General features: G+C 41.5%; 1 protein-coding gene across 6 annotated transcripts in view; it reads right to left on the reverse strand.

Annotated features, from left to right (window-relative positions):
- Positions 1-26,077, reverse strand: part of FYN (FYN proto-oncogene, Src family tyrosine kinase) — a 207,483-nt gene that overhangs the window by 128,485 nt on the left and 52,921 nt on the right. The window contains exon 3 of one of the 6 annotated variants that reach the window (XM_038001005.2): positions 25,241-25,342. The exons of 4 other annotated variants lie outside the window; for them this stretch is intronic. The gene's annotated coding sequence lies outside the window, so the exon portion shown is untranslated. Of the gene's footprint in view, positions 1-22,781; positions 22,801-25,240; positions 25,343-26,077 lie in introns of those variants that run through there. One more of the 6 variants, XM_038001006.2, reaches the window with a different exon arrangement.

The raw sequence follows: 26,077 nt of genomic DNA on the forward strand, positions 1-26,077 counted from the left end.
CATTGCTCTTCCGGAGTCAGTCCGTGAGACCCCTCTGGAATATACATGGTCATGAGGTCCGGAGTCTTGACACACCTGAGAGCAGTCAGCACAACATGGAGGGAGACCCAGGCTGTCCCCAAGTCTTGGGGCAGCTTGACCTCCTCCTTCTGCTAGGTCCTCTCCTGCTTCTGGTCAGTTAATCCATTATCATTAGCCATGTGCTCCACACAGCTGCTCCACCTACCACTGAAATAAATCCCTTGGAGCATAGAAACCGGGTGGCCACACTCTGGCTTTCTCAGACACCTTTGTTCTCTTGGACCCTCTGGGAGGGAGGAGATCTACGCAGGCACTGAGATGGACATTCTGAGACTGCAGGCAGCCCCCACAGGAAGTGAGAGGCAGCCACAAACACCTGGGCTTGCATTCTGGGTTGCGAAAGAAACCATGAGGACACTGTGGGGACCTTACTCACCCTCCAGCCTGCCCCCACCTGGGAGAAGAACCTGGGACAGGGCCCCTGCCACTGAGCTGCTCTCCTCCATCCACCATGAGGACACCTGGGCCTTTCTTTGGTCACTCTGTTTCCCTGGATATTAGCTTTCCCAAAGGAGACCCCTTCTTACATTCAAGCTCTGTTGTTTTTGTATAGACTTTTCAGTGACAACTCTATTCCTAACTTCACCATCTGACAAACAATTGTGTGGGGACTTTAAGAAGGTCCCCCATCCCTAATTAGAGTTTTCTGCTAAGAAGATAACATATGCTTTTAAAATAAGTTTTGATCATGAGTGCCACAGAGATTTTCCTTCTGAAAACACTGAGGAATCACAAGGGTCAAATAAGATAAACAGTTCAAATTTTACATGGACAGAGGAAAATCACCTAGGTCAATTCCTCCAGAGTCTACAGCCAGAAGACCGAGGCTGTACCAGCAAGGGCAGTGGTGGGCAGCGGTCAGCAACCTCCAGCCTGAGGATCAGATCTGGCCTGCTGCCTGCTTTCGTACAGTCCATGAACTGACAATGGTTTTTACATTTTTAAATGGTCAAAAAAATCAAAAGATTATTTCATCACACATGGAGATTATACAAAATTAAAATCTAGGTGTCTGTAAGTAAAGCTTTATTGGAACGCAGCCATGCCCACTTGTTTCCATATTGTCTATGGCTGCTTTCACACTACAACAGCAGAATTGTCTTGATAGAGACCGTATGGCCTGCAAAGATGAAAATATTTACTATCTGGCCCTTTACAGAAAATGTTTGCCAATCCTAGGCTAAGGTGATATCTGTGTTTGCAGAAGGATGTCCACTCTGACTCTTACTGTTTTGTGCCTCTGGGCCTGTCTCCACACTAAGTCACAGGCAAATCCTAATGCTGGTTTCAATTTCACACTCACCGGGTAAGCCAACACAACCCACTAAAGCAGTGCCTTTCAACCTGTGGTCCCGAGTCAATTCAGTGGGTCACAAAATTTAACTTAGTTGGTTGGGCCCAGCATTTTCTTTAATGAAATAAAGAGAAAAATATCAAGGGCACTGTTACACACTGAATTGTATCCCTCCAAAATTCATGATTGAAAGCCTAACCCCCAGCACACATCAGAATGTGACAATATTTGCAGACAGGCCTTTAACGAGGTAACAGAGTTAAAATGAGGTCTTATGGACAGACCATAACTCAGTATGACTGGTATCCCTATAAGAGGAGGAGATTAGGACACATACACACAGAGGAAAGGCTGTGTAAGGACAAAGGGAAAAGACAGCCATCTACAAGTCAAAGAGAGAGGCCTCAGGAGAAACCAAATCTGCTGCCACTTTGATCTCAGACCTCTAACTTCCAGAGCTGTGAGGAAATGAATTTCTGTTGTTTAAGCCACCCAGTCTATGATACTTCGTTATGGCAGCCATAGCAAATTAGTACAGGAATCACACAGAGCATTATTTTGTGGAATTTTTTTTTCATTCACACATGTGGACTTGTGATATAAAAATGTATTAAATTCTTTGTGTCACACCAAAATAAATGGAAGAACACTGTACCAGAGGGAGAGAAATGCATGTTTGGTGGCAAAATCGCAAACAGAAGGGTGTTCTAATTGAACCAAGACACAGAAAGAGAAAAGAGTACTGAACATATTAGGCACTTTGCATACATTATCTCATTTTAGTCCTTACAGTAACCCTATGCAATAGGTCTTCACCTGATAAAGAAACTAAAGCATTGAGAAGTAACCTACTGAGGTGGCAGAACCAGATCTGACTCCAAAGCTTACATATTATTTCTCATGATGAATCAATTTCTATTTCTATATTCCTAACAGTAGGTTGAGACTGTAGTTTGACAATAAATAAGGGAAACAATTTATAAATCATAATAGCTAACATTTACTAAATACTTACTGTGTGCCAGGTTCTGGGCTAGGCTTTACATAAACCTCACTTTATCCTTATTAATAACCCAATGGCTTAGACTCTATCACTATTTTTTTCAGTTGAAGAATCTGAATGTGGAAGAAATTAAAAGCTGGTAAGTTGAAGACCCAGGATTTGAACCTTCATTAGTTTGACATTTGTGCTAGAGCTCTTGCCCACCACAAATGTTCTCTTCTAATTATATTTATTGCCAATCTGAGTATAGCCATGTGCCATATAATGACATTTCAGTCAATGACAGACCACATATATGATGACAATGGTCCCCTAAGATTACAATGCTGGTATTTTTTACTGTGCTTTTTCTATGTTTAGATACACAAATATTTACCATTGTGTTATAATTACCTACAGTATTTAGTACAATAACATGCTGTTCAGGTTTGTAACCAGAAGCGGTGGGCTATACCATACAGACTAGGTATATAGTAGGTTATACCATGTAGGTTTGTGTAAGTGTACTCTGTGACGTTTACACAATGACAAAATCACCTAATGACGCATTTCTCAGAATGTATCCCTGTCCTGAAGCAACACGTGACTGTTCATAACTGTCTGCTGGTCATCTCCAATTGAAAAAAAACGCATACTTCTTATCATACATCCAGTAAACACTAACTGAGCACATATCATGTGCCAGGCCCTGTTCTGAGAGCTGGGGATCCTGCCATCATGGTGATACTATGGGTAAGAAACTTTAATGATGTAACCACACCGTGCTGATTGAAACCCCTTATGGGTAAGGGGAGTGGCAGGTAAGATTCAGGTGGGTCGAAGGCACAGGTCAACAAAATTGTAGAAAATGGGATGATGAGTCAGGATTACTAAACAGAAATTTTTAGTAATTTTATTTAGTATCTATTGTATCCAGGTTTACCTGTCATGTGGTCATGTCTTATCTGGAGGTTTTTCAATGGCAAGGGCTACATCATATTTTAAAACACCCACCTCAGTGCTTGGCATAGTGCATAGTAGTTTGAATTTACTATTTTTTTTTTTATAATGTTGTTTCCAAGAAAGATATACAGAAGTTACCCGGGGATTTTCAGATGTAATGACAAGAGTCAAACAATCCTTGGAAAGCCTCAGGAGGACAGATCATGCTGCATGGATAGGGTCATGAGCAAAAGAATAAATGTTTAACTGAAACAGTTTTAGTTAAATCAAATGGGGAACTAGTATAATGGCTAAGCATTGAGAATGAGTGCCTGGCAACAAAAATGTGAGAAAAAAAATTAGTCTGAGTGAAAGGAAACCAGGGTATGGAATATTAAGATTTTTAATGTATTTGTGGCAAATAAATTTTCCTAAGGTTTTTTTGCTTTTAATTTAGAATTTTTATGTATAGAATTTTTATATTTTCACTAAACCTAGTAATCCTTTCATGAAGAAATAACCAGAGAAGTGAGCAAATATTTTCATTATAGAATGTTTAGTATAGCATTATTTATAATATCAAATACGAGAATATTTAACTGCATAGTAATAGGATAGTGAATGGTTAAATTAGTCTGCTCACACAATGGAAAACTTCAGTTATTATTCAATTACAGTAAAAAATGATCACAACTTGATATTAAATGAAAGAAGCAACAAGGTCAAAAATCAAAGTTTCATATATATATATGACACACCCCTCCCAAAAATGACAAAATAAATACATCTTTTTTTTTTCTTTTTTTTTTTTTGAGATGGAGTCTCACTCTGTTGGCGAGGCTGGAGTGTAGTGGCACAATCTTGGCTCACGGCAACCTCCACCTCCCAGGCGCAAGCAATTCTCCTGCCTCAGCCTCCCGAGTAGCTAGGACTACAGGTGTGTGCCACCATGCCCAGCTAATATTTGTACTTTTAGTAGAGACGGGGTGTCATCATGTTGGCCAGGCTGGTCTTGAACTCCTGACCTTGTGATCTGCCTGCCTTGGCCTCCCAAAATGCTGGGATTACAGGCGTGGGCCACCATGCCCGGCCCTAATAAATACATCTTAACATTGCTATCTCAATATAGTGTGATTAAGAGATGTTTTCATTTTCTTCTTTATAGCTTACCAAATTTTCTACAATGAAAATTTTAAGTCAGGGAAGAAAAAGTTCTTTAAATAAGTTTAAATCAAAGAGAAAGTATACACATAGTACCTCTACTGTGCATCTCTGAATTGCTGAAGACCTTAGCCAGCAGAGGCCTCAACCACACTGGCACATGTTGCAAATTCCAGTAATGTTATTTTAAATAAATATATTCACATATTTCTAAACTCACCTGCAAAGAGGTTTCAAAACAGATTCAGCAGTGGCCAAGGGCAGTCCCCAGGATGAGATGATACATTTTAGTGAATTCTTTGGCTTTGACAATACATTCATTTAACAAATATTTCCTGAGTGCCTGTCATGCTCCTGGCACCTGTTAGGTACCAGGGGGTCAAATTGGGTCCCTGGGAACAAATGACCCATTGGGCTGACATTTGTCCTATATACCCTGATCCTTGCAAGATGCAGTGGAAGTCTGGGCTGGGTAGTAATTGGGCAGACCTGATCTCAATTCTCCCACCTCATCTGGGCTCTAACCCTTCCTGGATGTGTGGCTCTAAGAAAGGCTGGCTTCACCTCTCTGGCTCCGGCTGCTTCATTTGTAAAACAAGGATAATCCTGACCCAGTTTGTGGCACTGTGGTGAAGAATAAGTGAAAAGTGTTCTGGGCTTGTTTTTATCTATACAGTGCCAGATGGATTCTACATGTTAATAGCTACTGTTGTTTCCTTCCTTTGAAAATTGTGTATTTACTCTTTAGGAAAAATAAAGGGTCAGAAATAAAGTTCAGTGATTAAAGGGATATTCCATATTTTTCTTCCTCAGAATATCCAGATTAACACTTACAGAAATGAACACCCATGTTTCCAACCACAGTCAAAAGTATAGTGGAACTGCAAGATCTTGAAAAGTTCAGGAACCATTCCAAGGACAAATCTAGGTGAGATGCTACCAGTCATTAGGGAAATAGTTCAATTATGATGAGCACTTCAAAAATCTAATAAGATTCACTTATAGTATTTCCTCTCTCCCCTTTAGGAAGGGTGATTCTTAAAAAGCAACGTTCAAAAATAAACAAGTTTTTAAAAATTTAACATTTCTAAGAAGAGACTCAAGGGCACAGGAAGGATGCCAACCATATGTCCAAATTAGACGTAAATGTACAGATATCTCCTGTCTCTCCCCCAAACTGAACTCATTTCCCAAACATTGGGAACACTTGTAAAAATTAGAAGATGAGGTGGAAAAAGAGGTGGGGAAAGAAGGGAAAAACACAGACATTAAAATGGGATGTGCTTAGTTGAGATGTTTCCCCTTATTGGCTACCGAGGTGAGTTAATAACAAGTGTACCAATACACCGACAGAGAAAGTGCAACTCTAACCCCTGGTGTCTGCACGTTATGCAAAAGATTAAGGATATTTTCCCAGCTACATACTACCAATTTCTGACCTCTTCCGTCTCCTTGTGGTCCTTTCATCAGAGTAAGGATTGGTAAATGGTATTAATAGGTTCAGACAGCTTTACAAATACCTGGACTAAAATCCCCCTACTCCTTAGTTCTCCATTTCATGATGCTGCCTGTCCAGAACCACTGAGGTAGAGCAGGGCACAAGTGGTTCAGGTGAACAAACATCTCTACTGTTCCCCCTGTCTGTGAGGCTGTCACTTGTACAACTCCCTTCTTACTGCACCCATACCTTCTCCATCCTTGTTATGTGTGAGTCCCACACATGCCAGCTCCCCTGTGGAAACCTGCAGGAATGGCAGCTATGGGTGACATTTCCGGCACTGGTTAAATATGGACAAACCTTGCAACTTCCAACCTGGGTGGGGCACTCCTGTACAAATGGTAATCGGCAAAGTTTATTCTGAAGGACATGAGTGTACTATGATATATTCAGTAATTGCTGTCCTTTTAAAAAGAGAGTTGTAAAAATCATCTTTAAAATGCTTGTTGATGCCCTGTGGGTATGAGTCACTTTGTGAAGCAGGATCAAAATGGATTCTCTATTATGGGTTTCTGCTGGCTCTTTGATTCTAAACAACTTTATTAATGTTAATAGGAGTTATACACACATCAGTGAGAGAATAAATTCCTTGGGTTTAGTGGAGCTTCAATTAATGATCTGTAATAAGCAACGTAAAATGCTTTCTAATTTTCTTTCAAGTAATAACACCCTACCCAGAAGAGCTGAAAAGGAGGCACAGGTCTCAGCACAGGCTAGGAAGAACCCGGGGGATGGGAGAAACAAGGCTCCACAGCTCGTGGGAGGCTCCATGGGATGAGTCCTCACAGCCACTCACGGGAGTGGAGCAGGAGGGATGGACACAACTTGCCGAAGGGATAATGAATATGAGGAAGGGAGGAAAAGAAAATGTACAAAAAGTGAGCTTGATGCAGAAAGAATTTACTATAATCTAAAACGGGAACAACTGCAACTGTGCTTCCTAAATCTGTCACAGGCTCATCCCATTTTTTTTTTTTCAGAGCTTAAGTTAATACTATTCACTGGCTTACAAAAATACCCACTAAGATGAAAATGGGAATTTAAGTTCCAAGGATGATGCGGCAGAATTCCTAATGAACAGGTTATTTTGCAGCGACACAAAGCTCTGCCTCAAATGTCTGGAAGCCCAGCTTTAGATTTAACCCTCTCCTGCCCACACCTCCAGTTCTCTCAACTGTTCTCATAGGAAACCAAATACCAGATTATTGATATCCCCGGAGGATAGCAGCCATGGGGGCTGCAGCAGAGAGACAAGCATAAATGGCCAATGTCTAACTTCCATGATTTGAGAAAAGAATAGAACAAAATTTGAATCTAAAAGTCTCATCACTATTTGCTCGTTCATACTTAGTCACCTTACACTTCCTTACATTTTATCCTGATGCTTCACAGATAGTAGAAAGACTTCTGCCAACAAATCACAAGTCCACAACATTAAGGATTAGATGCACAGCAGGAGAAGAAAGGGGATGTGTACAGTTAGCCACTGAGAGTCTAGTTTCATACCTGAGAGATCTGGAAAAACTGTGCACTGTTGGTGATGCTGCAGGTGGCCAAGCAACCCTCAGACCACTGGCAACAATGGGGTAGTACCTTGATCTTCTGGCTCAGTGGTCACTTCCCACAAAGCAGATTTTAAAGCACTTCAGGTTTAAGGGGGTACTGAATTTACATATTCCAAGGTAAACCATTGCCGTCATCATCAAGGCAGAGCTCCATACGCTGTGTACATTTTATTTAGAATTAGGGTGGCTTTTCAAGGGAGTTCCCCATTTTTCTTGTATCACCTGCCTAGTTGCCAGGAAGCAGAATAAATGCCAATTCTTATAACATGTAGTTTAATTGAACAAATATATATAGACATTTGGTGGCTAGGGAAATGACTGGTTGGATAATGCTGGAATACCAAAATTCAACAGAACTTCCGTACCAGCCACTCAGACACATCAGGAAATACATCGTTCACTCTGAGTTATCAGGAAACTGGGGGGTCTCTCCAGTGGTCCAGATCCTACTAGAAAAACATAAGCCACTTACAAAAGTAACTACTGTATCTGAGATTGTGACAAATGAAAACAGCGCCTGGGTTGTGCACTGTTTTTGTCTTACTCCTTCCTCTTATTTCCATTGGTATTAGATATACATATATATGGGTGTTCTGTGGACAACCCATACGTGAGCATTCTTTGACAAAATGGCTTTGCCTCCATCTCAGCTCCCCACAATGCCTTGCTTAAATTTGTTAGGCACCAGGGGAAGATCTATGGATAATGAGTGACTAAACAAGGTGCAAGACACAGGAAATGTGACAATGAAGGGAACAGACGGGCACCACACACCATCTCAGCATTCAAAATGATTGCAACCTACTTGGCAGATAAGCAATATACATATCCCACATTAACTAACAATGCAATACTGATATGGTTTGGATCTGTGTCCCAGCCAAAACCTCATGTTGAATTATAATCTCAGATGTTGGAGGTGGGGCCTGGTGGGAGGTGATTGGATCATGGGGGCAGATGTCCCACTTGGTGCTGCCCTCATGATAGTGAGTTCTCATAAGATCTGGTCATTTCAAAGCATGTGGCACCTTCCCGTCTCCTCTTCCACCTCCCCCTCTCCTCTTCCTCTTGCTCTGGCCATGTGAAGTCCCGGCTCCCCCATACCTTCTGCCATGACTGTACACTTCCTGAGACCTCCACAGAAGCTGAGCAGATGCCAACATCACGGTTCTTGTACAGCCTGTGGAACTCAGCCAATTAAATGTCTTTTCTTTATAAATAACCCAATCATGTAATCCTTTTTGTTTTGTTCTGTTTTTTTTTTTTTTTGGAGACTGAGTCTCACTCTGTTGCTCAGGCTGGAGTGCAGTAGTGCAACCTTGGCTCACTGCAACCTCCACCTCCTGGGTTCAAGCAATTCTCCTGCCTCAGCCTTCTGATAGCTGGGACTACAGGTGCCTGCCATTACACCCAGCTAATTTGTATTTTTGGTAGAGACAGGTTTCACCACGTTGGCCAGGCTGGTCTCGAACTCCTGACCTCAAGTGATCCGCCTGCCTTGGCCTCCCAAAGTGCTGGGATTACAGACATGAGCCAGCATGCCTGGTCCCAATCAGGTAATTTTTTTTTTTTTTTTTTTTTTTTTGAGACGGAGTCTCGCTCTGTCACCCAGGCTGGAGTGCAGTGGCCGGATCTCAGCTCACTGCAAGCTCCGCCTCCCGGGTTCACGCCATTCTCCTGCCTCAGCCTCCCGAGTAGCTGGCACTACAGGTGCCGCCACCTCGCCCGGCTAGTTTTTTGTACTTTTTAGTAGAGACGGGGTTTCACCGTGTTAGCCAGGATGGTCTCGATCTCCTGACCTCGTGATCCGCCCACCTCGGCCTCCCAAAGTGCTGGGATTACAGGCTTCAGCCACTGCTCCCGGCCCCAATCAGGTAATTTTTTATAGCAGTATGAGAATACTCTTTTGGGCTTTAAAAAAAAATTCATTGGATTTACAATGCAGCATCCTACTCCTGTGTGGGACAGGAACGTAGTAGAGCCACAGTCCACTTAACCACTATTTAACAACATGGATGTAGAGTGGGTTTCTTAAATAAACTGGGTAAAAGTCCTAGATTTCTCAATCATACATGATTTTCTTGGCTAGGAAATCGTATAATCTGGGACCAGAAGATGACCAGAATCCAGTTGAAGTTCTTCTAAGGGAGAAAAACGGAAATCCAGCAGCCTAGCTGTTTACCCACTTTTCTTTATTAAAAAGCCTCCACCTGCTTTGAAGACTGTTCACAGGATCCTCCAACTGCCTCAAAACATCTGCTTCCCACTAACCCTCAAAGGCCACTTTGAGTTCCAAGGCCAAGCTCCTGCTTCATCCCTTGAGCACTGTTTTTGGCTAACTGGTAGTATTAACATTCTGGATATTCCAAATCAGGTTGCCTTTCAGGGGCACTCCTCTAAAAGTATTAATTCAATCACTTCAAATATTTGGGCTTCATTACAACCTTTTTTTCTCTCCCAAATCATGCCTCTTTTATGGCTTGACTCTGGAAGAAAGGTTTTACCCCACAACCTTTTTTTTTTTTTTTTAAGTCCACCAGTAACATTAATGAATGTCCAAGAGGTTTTCTTATTCCCAAGCTACTCTGAATTGTATATAACAAATTATATAACTGATCAGATCCCAGCCAGTTTCATTCATCATATATCCTCAGCTGTTTAGTTTCACATTCTGTTTCATATTCCCCAATCTGTGAAGAGTCAAGTATAAATACTGTTAGCATCATGGAAGGAAGTAACTCACTTCGTAGTGTTTTGAGCCACTGACTCCTGGAGCATGGGGGTGCAGGGTAGGTGGGGAAAGACCACAGAGATAAAGGGTAACACAGAAACTTGAATAACAGTCTTTGCTTATGGTTTTGACCGGCTAACATTTAACACCATTGCTCCTGAGATTAAAATGAAACAACTTGCCAAGGATAATTTCATTCTTGCAGCCAACAGTGCAAATGTAGAGTTTCCTGAAGAAATAATCTGTGGAAATGCACAGCTTCCCAAAGAAGCCATGGTATGTTAATATGGAATATTTTGCTTTCCAAGGAAACACCAAAAAAATATTCACCGTGTTAGGAATGGAGCAAACCACATGAAAAGAGAACAGGAAAAGCTTCTTCTCTCCCAGAAATGACCTCCTCCCCTCAAAATAGTTTCCCACGTGCTAATTTACTGCGGGGATGAGACAGTGTGGATACAGCTACTAGTTTTCCTTAAGTCTTCTTACGTTCAAACCCACAGTTTACATTAAAAGCTGCTAAAGTAAACCAAATAAACCAAAACAGAACATTTCATTCCTGTGTATTTAAAGGCAGGAAGAGACATCATCGTTCTGAAAATATATGAGGGCTATGCTTAAGGATTCAGAAAAACAGGCCAAAGTCAGGCTTGAAGAACACCCACAACCCCTGTGATCATAAAACCCTCAGTCCCCAGAGGAACTGGGGAACAGAGACTTCGGCTTCAGAAGTGGCACCCTCCTTTATTTATTCTGGTCGTTCCTTTCTTCCCAGGTGGATGCTGTAGAGGTCCCCAGTAGCTCATAAGCAGACTACTGGGACTGCAGCTCTCCGGCATCCCTGTCCCATACAGAAATAGGATGCTACATTGCAAAACCAATGCATTTTTTAAAAAATCCAGAAGGAGGCAAAACTTTAGGTTTCTCTTTCATTCTACTGAGTAGCTGGATTTTGGAAACAAACATACCATGCCCTGAATTACAGCCAATGCAATAAATGGCACAACCTGAATTTTTGGTCCCTAATCTTTGTTCACTGGGGTATAACACATAATCCAGCCTCTTGGTAACAAGGGGATACCTAAGCAGTACTTACACCAACAGAAAAGAAAACGAGGGCTGTGACTCATAAGCAGTATGTGGTCCTTCCCACAAGTGGGTACTGTGGCGTTGTGTGGAAACTTGGAGGCTTTAATAAGAATCTGCTATGTCAGCACCATGTAATATAATAGAAAGAACTCGGTGAGGACTTCAGAAACCCTGATGCTGCTCTAGGCTTCGCTGGTCATTTCTCCTGTGATTTCAGTCGTCACATCACTTCCTTAGTCCTCAGCTTCTTTATCAAAGTATACCAGATGATTCTTATGTTTCTTCCAGGCCTCTCTGCCTTAACCCTAACCCAGGGGTTAACTTCCAGGAGTCCTTTTCAGCCTGCTTCAGCCTTCCTAACGGCCTCCCCTTAATCTAGTGCCCTTTGTGCTACCCTGAGATAAACACCACATGGCTCGAAGTATGTTTGCAAGACAACTGTTTAGTCCTACAAGGCATTTTGCATGTATGGCCAAGGAGCAGGAACACTATCTTTGAAGGCTTCCTGTCAACCACAACCCCTCTTAGCCTTGGCATTCCCATCACTAAAGTGGGACAGACATCTTTCTCACAGAGCTGTCAAATATCAGGTTCTAAGCCACTGTGAACACTGCCAGATATAATTCATGATGTCTAGATAAGTGTGAATTTCAGATACACAATTTGGGACATACATTAAAAATTATACATTGTTTAAGATACAAATTTAACTGGGTATCCTATATTTTGCTAAATCTGGCAACTCTACACATGGTAGACGCTGCTGTTGTTGGTCTTAGGTACTAGGCTGCCTCACCAAACCAGTCTTTACACGGAATAAAACAAGGGTCCATGTGGTTCAAGTTCCTTCCACCCTCCTACACCGGCCCCCTTTCTGGTCCTCCTATAGGCTTCACAACATTACACATTCCCCCTGGGTCCCTTCTTTCTGAGGCACCTGAATTGTCTACTGACCACTCTTCTAAGCACAGCCCCCTCCCCTTCCCCTGGTTGAACAAGCTGATCGAATGAACTCATACACATGCATCACTGATCATTTAATGAGTCATCAGCCCCCTCTGAAACCACTGCTTTTTCTTTAAAGGTCATTTACAACCTCAAATTAAAAGGACTGAATTACAGGCCGCGTAAAAGTTGAAGTGGAAAAAAAAGTAGGCAATGGGGTGGGGCAAGCTGGGACCACTTAGGAGCTGGCTCTCACAAGAGTTCCTCCAGTGTGTTTCTGCTTTTCCTAGTCTTCTCCTTTTCTTCTGAGCCCACAACAGCTCTTGGGGCAGTTGAAGACCCTGTGGATAAGGGAAAAAAGGAAGGGGGAAGTGGGATGGGCACAGGAGGAAGCTGGGGTCTATGTGTAGACTGGTCACCACATTCTTCCCTCAGCCAGCAGCCACCCTCTGGGAGTCCCAGGCAGTTCCTAGGGTGCCCCAGCACTAGCATCTAATTTAGATTGTAGAAAACACAAAGCCTGACTGAACTTTCTCCTTTTTAACCAGTTTGTGTTCAGAGATGAAATACAATTGCACGAGCTTGTAACTCCTGGAACCTGAACGTTGGTCAAATATATAACTCCAGGGGCCATCTCTTTCCAGAGCAAATCAGTCTAGAAGGCTCTGAAGGCTAACCAGAGGAGAAGGGGTGGGACACACTTGCATCAGTATTATTCAAGCACCCCAGACTGGGTCAGGAGGACACCCCTTTGGCCCAGCTCTGCCCTCCTGGAAGGATCCCTGTCCCTAGGTTACTCTGTCCAAGATGACCCTTCACCTTCACGTCCATAAGCCATCAGCTAACAGCATTTCACCAAACCACCAAAAGGAAAAGGCTTGAAACAAAGTAAATCACAAAATGTGACAAAACAGATAGTGTACTATCCTTCTCAAGCAATTAGCCTCAGCAGAGGGACTCTCATAGGACCTTTGCAGGAGATGGAGCTACTGAATGTCCCAGCCCACTATCGAAGGTGTGGTAAATTATTACCAACTGGGGACCAAGAAATTCTGTCTTATAATATTGCAATACCCACTGCAGAGAGCTGCTGGCACCTGGGGTCCACCCCGCTAACTCAGTGGAATGCACCTCCCCATTATCTTCATATCTTCCTAACTATGCCGAGACTAGGGTGGGAAATGTTTTAGACGGTAGGAGTGGGAGTGGGAGGCTGAGAATCCTACATGCCCCAAGAGCTTCACCTTCTTATTCCATCCTCCCAACAGCCTAGGAAGGAGAAATGGACCCCCGGGTCCACGCGGGATTTGAACTCATGTCTTCCGGTCCCCAGCGCTGATTGTCCTCCACACCCTATTTGTTTCATTCAGAGTGCTGAGCTCTGATTTCACGTTTCCCTTGGAAGAATGGAATGTTGATGCCTTTTCCGGGTGCGCTCTGTGTGACAGGGACAGACTACTCATTTCATGGGCTTGTAACAAGGGATCTACTGAGGGATTTATTTTAACAGAGGACTTATTTATAGTATTTTTTGTAGGAAAACAGTGTCTTGTATTTAGATAGTTACATTTCATATCTTGAGTTGTACTTTTGTAGCACACAAGAATTTGCTTCTTAGCAGACGATGGTGAGGAATTCCATGGCAAGATAGACACTGGCTTTTACTCCTGGATAATGGAAAATGGTCTCTTCAGAATCTTGTGCAGTGAGCCAGGGAAGTCTGGTCACTCCTGCTAATGGATCAGTTCACCGTTGCTAACAAGGAGTTAAAAGAGCAATTCTTCCCCTCTCTCTCAAATTAGTTTGATTTCTTGACTTTGCATTATCCTGTATTTTTAAAGGATAGTTCTTCTTTACAGCCAGCAGGAGTTTATCTTGATTACTCACTCACCCTATGGAAGACTAACACATGGCACAAAAAGCAGGGATCGAGTGCCCTTTACTGGCCACCTGTTCAGAGGGCTGCCCAGGCTGGGATGCTATGTTATCAGGTTCTGTGTCTAGTCAACTACAAAAGGTTAGTCATTGCAAGAGCCCTTAGAGGAATCCTAAGTGTCTCCAAATGAGTAGGTTGGGAGGTGGGGGCCCGGAACCTGCATTTTCACAACTTCCCCGGGGGTTCTGAAGCACCCCAAGTTTGGGGACCACACTGGTATAGAATACCCTGCTATTAAAGGTGAGGTCAGGGCCGGACGTGGTGGCTCACGCCTGTAATCCCAGCACTTTTGGGAGGCCGAGGCAGGTGAATCACGAGATCAGGAGTTCAAGACCAGCCTGGCCAACATAATGAAACCCCATCTCTATTAAAAATACAAAAATTAGCCGGGTGTGGTGGCATGCGCCTATAGTCCCAGCTACTCAAGAGGTTGAGGCAGGAGAATCGCTTGAACCCAGAAGGCAGAGGTTGCAGTGAGCTAAGGCCGTGCCACTGCACTCCAGCCTCGGCAACAGAGCAACACTCAGTCTCAAAAAAAAAAAAAAAAAACCCAAAAAAAACAACTGAGATCAGAGGTCAGTCCCTCTGGAACCACTCAGCTTTGCTGTGTCACAAAGGCACTGAACCAGCAAATCTGCAAACACACTCTCTATCAATCAGGGTACTAGCAAGAGACAGGTGGCACCCTCAAATTACCACAAAGGGGTATTTGCCAAGAACTGAGCAGGGCACAAGGCCTAGTGCAGCCCCCTGGGCTAGTAATGAGGGGGAAACAGGTAGGGTGGCTCTGTTATACCAAAAGGCTGAAGGGGCAAGGTGAGGAAGCAGACACCAGAACCTGGACAGAAACACTCACGGAAGGGCTGCCTGACAGGAGCAGTGACCACCATTTCAGGGCTGCAGCGAATCAGGAGGGACCCCACTGTGGGTAGATATTCTGACCTCTCTCTTCTTCCTCTCTCCAATCTCTGGGCGTTCCTCTTGCTAAATTCAACTCGAAACCAAAGGGAAAGGAACTCACTGAGGTTGTGCATAGAAGTCAGTTTTCTGGGGCACAGAGCAGAGTGGAGAACGTTTGGATACAGAGGAGCATGACGAAGATGCCGGGTGCAAAACTTCAAAAGCAAGCATACCAGGGAGTGTCAACCCCTTACCACCATCATCACGCAGGACAGCAGCTAAAGGCTGTGCCACACACACTCATGGAAGCACCCGATGCTATAGGTAACTGCAGACTCCTACCAGTAACTTTTGAAATGACACAACTTCGTCCAGAGAAGTCGTTTAACATTAAATTCATAGATGTTCTTATCAAATATTTATGGAGCGCCTATTCCATGCAAGAAATGACATCTGACTTTAGCTGTGTAGTGAAGGTCTCAGTGTGTTTTGTGTTAAACACGGTGAGTGTTCATCTGGTTGTATGAAGCCCCCATTGCTTTTTTCCTAAAAGAAACAAAAATAAATACACCACAGAAAAGGAAACTCTCTCAGATCTTTAAAGTGGAAAGACATTACACTTCAACTGCACATACTCACGGCTTTTAAAAAATAAAATAGATGATTTTGCAGTTAGGTTTTACCTCCATCTAGGCAAACAAATATACAATGTGCTTTCAGGTAGCCTGAAATAAATGGGTTGAAGGATAGCTTTACCCCGTCTTTCAAGGTCCATACAACTAAAGTCAGTTCCACTAACCTGAAGATGTTCTCAGGAGGCATTGCGACTGATTGCCATTCTCTACTCTACGGTTACCTTCAGTGGGTAACCAATGAGAGACATTTACATTTTCCCGTATCCATGTGCACTTTTCATCAGCATAAGTGAAGAATAAGCATGAGTCTCTTGAGTTCTCTGGATTAGTCATGGTGCTTTGTGGCATGGGGAATGGTGTGAGCTCCTAGGGATACACCAGGTTATTTCACAAACACACGGCAGATGTTAGGTGACACTAACATCAAACCACAAAACATGAACCTTATTTTCCAATATTTTTCAAGCACCAAAGTCTCAGCCAGATGTTGCCATGTCAGTGACACCCTCCAACACCTGCCAATCCCCCTCTTCACTGGGGAGGTGTGGCCTTAGGCTCGGAGCCTTCAGGCATGGGCCTCTCTTATTTTCACTTATCCATTTTAATGGTTATCATTTCTATCAAAGGATATTGGTTTTCTACTTGAGATGGTCATACAAATTTCTTTAAGAAAATTCAGTAGAAAAAATAAATTCAAGAGAAAATATTTATACATTTTCCCTTAAAAAGGTGGCACACAGATATGGCAAAAATCATTAAGGTAGTATACAAATGACTCAAGTGTGGAAACACTGATCTAATACTAAGTACACCTCATGAGTCAGAAAAACCTACGTTTTAGTTCTAACTGCCCTCAAATAGGCAATAATGACTGATTTCTTTACTTTATAAAGAGCAATCCTTTCAGTGAAGGTAGCAGCTCTCTGGTCAGATGGTTGTAGCTCAAAGAGAGTAATATAAATTTAGTAAAACTGCTTTGTAATCTGAATCCTATCTTGTTCATGAGATATGACAGAGATGCCTATGATAAATGATTAAGGATTAAGGTTTAAAGATTTATATTACTGTTAGGATGAAAATATGGGAATATACATCATGAAGGTAAGGTAAAAAGGTGGTCTCCTTGTCTGCTGGCATCAGGTCTAACAAGGCAGCCTTTGGCTATCACTGGAATGGGAAGAGAAAGACCTCTGATGCATGGAAGGCCTTCTCTGAGAGTATCCTGGGGCCATCCCGGCAGAATTAAATTATAAATGCAGTCAGTCATGGGATATGAATCCACTTGATGTCAGTCTGGTAAAAATACTGAATATTCTGCGGTACTGATCAGGGAAAACACTTTCAATAGTTACCTCCTGTGTGAACTGTAAATCTCTTAGATGGTTTGGTTCGGCCCTGTTTTATCCCAAGTCACCCAAACCCGCAAGCTCTAACCCCTTGAAAAATTTACATGTATGTTCATGTTCCTTTCAAGTTAAGACCTCAGGAAGCACTAAATCAACCAATGTATGCTGTCTTTTTTCTTCTTAGAAATACGAGTGTGAAGCCCAGTGCCTAGGTGCACTCACACCCACTTCCACACATGCCTACACACCCCTGCTCCCTGTGCTTCCCCGCAAACCCACCCTGTGGGTGGGGCAGAAATGAATGCTGCCGGAGGCCCTTCCAGGAAGAGGTGTTTGAAACAAAGCATTCTGTCCTTCTGAACCCTTCCTTACACTTGAGCTTTGCTAAATCCCGTATGTCAACAGTCTTCACTTTGGAGTTAGGGTCCTTTTCCTATCCACTGTTGTTTACTTGTTTTAAAAATATTTCTACAATGCATCCATTGTTCTCCATTCACTATATAATTGTATAATACATTGGCAAGCAACTGCTCCTCAATGAATAAAAGTGTGTTTTACTAAAGAATAATTGGAGCTGCTTGGCACGGGAGCCAACCTTGCCTGGCACCAGCTGATATATGTGGCAAACATGGCTGTCTTCTGCCTCTGCCTTTGCTGAATATACAAGTAGTCAGGAGCTGTTAACTCTAGGAGCTCAGTTTTAGGAACACAAGATACAGAAATTTTTTTTATGCTGTATGATTTCATTTATGAATTTCTTTAGATTTACTAAGTTGCTAGAACTACAGGAAACAAATAGACTTTAATTTTACATAAGCCATAAAGTTTAGAGGAAACTTTCAAAAGGAAAGGTTTTAAAGATGCCATAATGGGCAGTAGCATGTTGTAGGGCTTGGGGTATGCATACAGTATAAGGATTGGACCTGTAAATGTAAGTACTGCAAACACTGGACAGTGTGGGTCAAACAGCTTCTGTGCTCCTTATTCTAACTGAATCCAGTTTCACAAACAGACTTGTTTGAAGACAAAGGGCAGAATGTACTTTTGTATTTCATGATCTATCAAAGCACATCTGTACATTTTTGGGTGACTGCCCCACCCTTATCCCCTTTTCTGGGAATCTGTTCTGACCTTACTTGACCTTACATATGATGAGGGTAGAGGTGACCTTACATATGATGGGGCAGGGGTGAACAACTGATGCAAGGGAGGCTCATTCCTGTACTGGCTAGGAACCTACAAGTTGTAGTTTGGTTTAAAAAGATAAGTTAAACTAATTAGATTGTTCTGCCAGGAATTTGGAGTTCAAAAATGGGGAAGGTATTGCTAGTTAGCTGTGGGTTGCTAAATAGTCAGATTATATAGATTAGATGTGGGCACTGCAGGGTCTATTGTGGGCCAAGGAAAAGCAGAGGGAGCTGGTCTACAGATCTGGAAGAATGGGACTCTCCAGGCATCACAGGTATAGCCTTGAAACTGTAGCACAAAGGAAGAAACAAACATACTGGCTCAAGGGACCAAGTCTTAGGACCTTCTGCACCCCAGGACCCAGTTTAAAGTGTGGACAGTGCTCAAAACAGTTATATGGAATGGTAAGGAACTGAACTTGCCCCAAGGGTAGCCTTTTAAAGAGCCCTGTACATCAATGGAGGTAGAAGGAAGTCAGATAGACATAGAGCTAAACTGGTTTAAGTGAAAAACAGCAGCTGTTATCAGCTCTGTATCTAAGTGAATGAGGGCACTCGGAAGAACAGGGCTGTGACTGGCTGGTCAGGAGTGGGGGTAACAGGGCCTCTGGGAGGAGGCAGGGCAGATGGTGATGCTTCAGGGGAGTGTAGCAGAAATGCCCATGGCAAAACCCCGAGACTCTTTCATCTAAATGGATGTGTTAATGGCTCCCAGGGAGTAGGTATAAGAGAGCTTAGCACATATGCCTTCGTCTACTGTACTGGCTGTAAATAATCCATGTGCTTGTCTGTACCATCTGCTTGGTGTGCACTTTGTGGAACTGTGTGAAGAAAAAGAGTTTGGGGAGAAATGGCTAGAAATACTTTAGTTGTATACTTAGAAACCAAATATACTTACACAGCTAAATTATCACTCTTCCTTTATAGGGGTAATTAAATCAGAAATGTTCCTTTTTTTTTTTTTTTTTTTTTTTTAAAGGGAGGAAGGGAGGTTGGACAGGAGGAGGCTATAAAGCTTCCCGAACATCAAAGAGCAGGTCACAGGCACAGAATGAGGCCAGAGACAAGTCTCCTACCACCAGTGTTAATCAATCTTGAGTTAGTCACACTTAACCAGTCTCAACTGCAAATTCTTCATCTATAAATGAGGGGTGTGTCACTCACCTTCCTCAGCGTAGTGTTTTGAGAATTAACTAATATCTAAAGCATGAAGTTCTTTAGATAAAAGACATCATGAACATACTAAATATTTTTATGGAGAGAGTCATGCCCTCTATAAAGTGCCAAGTAGATATTATACATGATTGTTGCCCTCATGTACACATTGAGATTGCCTTACTCATCTTTCTAGCTCCTCAACGTTATACAAACAATATAATTAATTCATTCATTAAACAACTATTGAATGAGCATTTACTATGATATTTACTTCTAATTTTAAACCTGCAAGGGCAATTGTGTTGTAAAATCATGGACTTACTGTCTTGCAAGTAATTTCCAAAATATAAAGTTGGATTTGCTTTCAAAGTCAAATAACTGATATTTTCCCTCTTCTAGATTTGTGATTATCTGTAGTTTGGTGATTTTTGAGAGTTCAAAGAGCTTCCCCACCCAACCCAGTTGAACTTTACCAAGGCCTACCACAGCAGCAATTTAATAAAGATATTATCCTTAACCACCAAAGAACCCAACAGCTTCAGGAAGACTCTACAAAACATAGCATGAACAAATGACTCCAGCTTATGAAACGCAAACTTGAGAGAATAATCATACTGCACTAGCCTCATTTACAAACTATATCTCATCTTGACAATATTCCCAGAAAGAATGTAGGTCAAATCCCAATAAATGAAATCACAGTGTTTCTCAAATACTTTTTAGGGCCTTCAACTTTCACTTTATTGGAATCTGCTTGGAAGAAAGAGGTATTGAGTGCTGTGGTTAAGAGCTAACATGCAGGACTCCAACAGACTCCAGACCATAATGATAAATTGCAGACTTAAATCAGCTACTTTAGCTCTGTAGGCCTCAGTTTTGCTATCTACAAAATGGAGATAATAATGACCCCTATTTCACAGGATTTCCAAAAAGCAGCAGTGAAATATTAAAGGTCTTAGAAGCCTAGATGAATGTTAGCTATTAACGGAGATCTTCACTATGTGGTAAGAGGATGTGCATGGATGCCAGAGTGTCCTCAAAGAGGTGTGAGTTGAAACTTGCAAGTGGGTTGAGGACAGATGGGGAGCTCTTGTTACCTCTAAGTTCCCATGGCTCTGATGCCCTTGCCAGGCAGAAGGCACAGAAGTATCAAGAAAACCGACGGAGATGGATCTTCTTTCAGATCTGTCCCAGCAAGACATCAGCTGAAGTACAAGAGTTTAGGCCACCCTGGAACCAGCACTAGCAAACCTTAATTTCTCACTGGGTCCCAACGCCAGAGTGCCTCACTGCTGTCTTGACTTACGTTCACTCTATAAAGAGAAAGTACGTTTGCTCTGGAGGACTTGAAAAGCTAAAGGGAAAAATCCCACGCCAACAATTGACTTCAAACAGTATTCCTATTCAACATTTTAGAAATAGGTCAAAATGATGGGAGAAAACAAAACCTAACATTTGGGGAAACTTTCAGAATTGGCTCTGGTTTTATGAGTTGTTATAATTCTAAAGACAAAAGTGGGGAGGAAAATAATAAATCCAAACGATAAAGCCATTTTCATTGATGAGGTCCCAGATTCTCACCCAAAACAAAACAAAGTAAAACCTGAAGCACAAGAAGATTTTTTTTTTCACTGCAAGCATCTGAAATTTCCTAGAAGAATAAAGAAATAATTAAAGTTCTAAATTAAACACAAGTAAAATTTGATCTATGCTAACGAAAAGTCGGAAATAATTAAGAATCTGAAATGGAAAAAAATTATGCAAAAAAATTTTATATACATAGTCTAGAATAATATATACTGTGTAGAATTAAATTAAGAAAATACTATATAAACCTAAATTATGAATTTCACCCAGTGACAAAGATATTTTCAAGGATCAATGCCAAACACAATACATATTTTTAAAATATCTATTTGGTCTGAGCCTTCAAAACAACTCCATTCTTGTTCTGTAACAAAAAGCGAGAGATGGCAATAAAATAAAAATAATTCCTTTTCCATTAAAATGAATTCACATGGAAGTTCTACTCTATATGGGGCAGAAACGCAAGCAAGGATTTGACTGTTGAACACATACGCATGAGTGCAGCCAACAGGTGAGTTCTCAACTTTCAAAAAAAGTATAAAATCTAATTCCTGGATAATCTCAAACAGGCAAGGCAGGTAAGCTGGTGAATTCACAGTTCTGCATGTGTGTATGTACACAGGTGTGCTTTAAAAGAATTTCCTAATAGGCTTCTTTGAAGAGCTGGCTTCCCTCAAAACAAATTTAATACTGAAAAATTTAATTTTGACAGTATTCAATAACAGAACTATCTCATGAAATTCAGCTCAATCACACTGGATGAGAGCTGGAGAGCTGAGAAAGATTCAGAGCAGACACCTGTTCAAGCAGTTTACATTCAGTCAGCCCAACAACACCTCCATGTTCTCCAGGAGTAGAAGCAACAGGAAATGGCTATAGCTGCAGCCTCCTGCAGCCTGTAAACTGTTTAAACATCTTCCCAAATAACAGAGAAAATTGTCATATTATTTCTCATTGCATAATAAGCAGGAGATCTGAACAACGAATTAGGAGGAACTGAAATGTTTATAGCTTTAATTGTCTAAAATATCTTTCAATTATACTTAATTTTCATTCCAATAAAAACTTTATTACAAATAAATAGCAACACAAACAAAATTCCCCATTAAACCAGTATAAAAAAAATCTAGGTAACCACTCCCTCTCATTGTTAATAACTATACACATTTGCTGAGATTCAAAATGCTGTACAGTCTTAGTATGGCTCCATTTTTGTAGAATATATAACTAGAGGAAAAAAATACTAGAATAAAATACTCCAAAGGCCGGAGACATTGGTCATCTTTGAGTAGTGGAACTTCAGTAAAGGAGTTATATCCTGTTCTCTGAGTACTTCTTTTTTTTTTTTTCTTTTTTTGAGACAGGGTCTTTCTCTGTTGCCCAGGCTAGACTGCAGTGGTGTGATCATGGCTCATTGCAGCCTCAACCTGGGTTTCAAACAATCCTCCCACCTCAGCCTCACAGCTGAGACTATAGGTGTGTGCTAATTTTTGTAGTTTTTGTAGAGACGGGGTTTCGCCATGTTGCCCAGGTTGGTCTTGAACTCCTAAGCTCAGGCAATCCACCTGCCTCAGCCTCCCAAAGTGCTGGGATAACAAGTGTGAGCCACCATGCCCGGCGTATCTGTCTTGTTCAGCTACTGCTGAATTTCACTTGTGGCCGGAAAATAGTATTTTTTTTAAATTTAAATGCTACATAGCTAGGTGATGAGCTAAATGGAGACCATATATTTTTAGGCATTTACCTTTATGATTTTTTTTAGGTACTCCTTAAATGCCTCTTTGTTCTTTTATGTTGTCAAAAATATGGCATCTATTGAAAACAAAAGGCAATTAATCAAGTCATACAAATTTAAACATATTTAACAACTAGATTTAACAACTAGAGCAAAAGCTCTGATAATAGTTACACGATGCTAAAACCAACTAGATTTAAGTCAGTAGTAATATTTATACAACATCCTTTCAGTGAGGATTCAGTTGCCTGAAACAGACAACCTCTCACTGATTCTAACCTGACCCCGAAGAAGAAAATAAAAAAAGATCTTCCTTTTTAAGAGAGATAAAATTAAGACTCAAAGAAAATTGTACTCCATAGATCATATGGAGGTCACAATTTCTTAGTAGTTAAAATTCCCATTCCAAGCACACTGAAAAATCAAATAAATATAAGTTAAAATTGCAGAGTATAATTTTTCACCTATCAAGTTTGCAAAGATGATACCCAACAAAAACTATTATCATGAGAATATGGAAAAAACTGGCATCATCTGACACTTCCAGTAACGAATGTTTAGGCAATAAATACGGATGAAACTTCAAAAGGTGCCAACTCCTTGACCAGCCAATTCTCTTAGGAACTTATTCTAGGGAGAAAATAAAGTATTCAAAGACACATGTTGCAGTATTGGATGTTCAATGCAGTGTTGCTTCTAACAGAAAAAATCAGCAATAACCTAAATATCCACTGAGAGAGGAGTTTCCTGCATCCCCAGGATTTAGCATAGTGTCTACTACATGGTAAGACTGAAAAAAAAAATTTGATGAATGAATGTCACCATGAATAAATTAACAGGATAAACATGTACAACTGAATTTTATGCAGGCATTAAAATTTTGATGTAAAATTATATTCAACAACATAGAAAGGAGTGATCAAAATAGATTATAGATTAGCTTATAGAGTACAATCCCAATTACATGAAATCATGTATTTCTACCTGTGTATATAGGTGGGATTTGGATAATTATCACCTTTTTCTATATATTTTTCTGTATTTTTTTTTTTTTAACACAGCAACCACATATTTTCTATTTGGTTGAGGGAAGTCTTATTCTTTAAATTTTTATCCCAACCACTCAAGCTATAGAAGTATTATTAAGTAACAGAAAACATTCACAGGGTAAAATTTAAGACAATTTCTTTTGCCTTGATTTCTCAAGTACTGTTGTACTAAAAGTCCTCTTTTCTGTAAGTTACTCCTATAATATGGCTAAAACTAAATGAATACATGGTGTATCATCTTAAAGCAGGTGCAATAAATGCCCTGGTAGCTATCCCACTGAAAAAAGAATCTCCACGCATGCTATTTCACTGGTTTGACTTTCTCTGTCCACAGCCCTTCTGAACTCAGCCTTGTTAACTTTCTGGCAAACCCTCATGGCCCAAGGACGCTCTCCTGGACTCTGTGTGCATCCAAGTGCATTCATCATCAATGGACTCCATCTGTCAGCTCCACACACAAAGACCTCAAGTTATTTGGCAAAGATACATTGCTTTTCTTAAATGCTGGATTGAGTTTCAAAGTGGACAGCTTGTGTTAGTAACTAATGGTTTCTGGTAATTATTATTTTCAATCCAGGATAAAATATAAGTATCCCTAATAAACAAATGACAAAGTGTCTCTCTTTGGATTCCAACAAGAGCAGCGTGATTCCTCCATTGGGGCACTGTCTGGTTACAACAGTGCCTGGCTGTGATTCTGGCCAGCCTCTGAAAGCAAGAGTCAGGGCCAACAAATGCTCCATCTATGCACATGTGCCCTGAAGAATCAGCCAATTGTGAGAATGGCAAAGAGCACACAGATGACCTGATGACTGACAGCCTCTTCCTTTGGATGCCATTTATGTGAATTCCAGAAATCTGCTGACAGTTATCTCATGCCATGCCAATACAAGGGTTCGCCACGCCAGGAACAAGCTATATATTTCAGTCTTGTAGTATTTCAACCGAAATAATCCTGTGCAGCAGCGGCAAGGTGAAAGGCTGAGAGAAACAAAGATGGACCACTGGGAGAAAACACACACATCTACCACTTCCCTTTGTGCAATTTCTGGGTGCAATATCAATTCAGGTGGCCGCTGAGCACAGCAGCAGCACACACCCAACACACAAAGCATTTATAAGTACCTCAGGCATAAGAGTGGCTGGCTTGATCTGATCAAGGTGACTATGGACTTAATGTTGTAAATACTCATTAAGTATTTTTTTTTTTTAAAAGGCATAAAAAGGCATATATATGAAGACAACCCTATGGGCATGAGCTCTGAGTTATGTTTTCAGTGGTAATGATCACACATGTTTGATGTTTGTACCACTAATTTGCAAGATGCTTGGCCAGCCTGGTGGACCGTGCTGTTCAATGCCCACAGCCCACCCCAGGTGCCCAGCTCCCTCCACAGCTCCCTCCATGGTAACGAGTACCTGGTCTGTTGCCTTGCTGCTGCCACTGCTGACTAGTTTTCTCCAATGTTGCTGTCATGTGCCTCTACCCAAAGCTGTCTGCCTTTGAGCCACAGCTATTTCCTGAGGGAGGTAAAATTCAACAAATTGCAAATAAACAACACAGAACATGATCTCATGCTGTCATGCTGCTGCTTCTCTAAATTGTAGCATCGTAGCAGCTCCCTGATTTACAAGCATCATTTGACCCTCATGTTTCTCTTTTGGTTACTTCTCCCCTTGAGTCCATCAGCCTCCTCCACTGCTTAACTATGTGTCTCTTGGACCATTCGGCTCTGCTTCACCCCACTCAGACTCTGGCTCTCAAGCTCACCAAGCTGCAAAACAGGTTCTTGCAAAGTTCACCAGCAACCTCTTAACTTCACTGTTCTCATCCCCCAGGACCTGACATTTAACACTGTCAGCAGCTCTCCTCACTAGTCTTGGCTAGGTTTGATCATCTTTTCTCACCCAAACTGCCTCTTTCCATTCCCTATTTTGGTCGGATGCGCAGAAACTCAGAGAGAGTTATGTCTCCCTCTCTTCTCTCCCCTTAATCCCCCACATCCAGGCCCAGCTTGCCATCAGCAATCCTGGAGATTCAGTCTTCACGAAGACTTGAGATTTTCATTAAGATTTAGTGCAGATAAAATAAAACAACATTCCCAAAAGGAGTCTGTAAACTATAGTACATCTATAAATACAAGGTATCAGTATGGGCAGAATCATTTTATTCCTTTTCTGTTCCTTGTTGAAGTCATTCAAATTCTTATTCCAACATTTGAATCCTTCCATAATATGAACTCACTTCAAGTCTCC

Source organism: Chlorocebus sabaeus, chromosome 13 (genome assembly GCF_047675955.1).
Source record: "Chlorocebus sabaeus isolate Y175 chromosome 13, mChlSab1.0.hap1, whole genome shotgun sequence".
Lineage (NCBI taxonomy): Eukaryota > Metazoa > Chordata > Mammalia > Primates > Cercopithecidae > Chlorocebus > Chlorocebus sabaeus.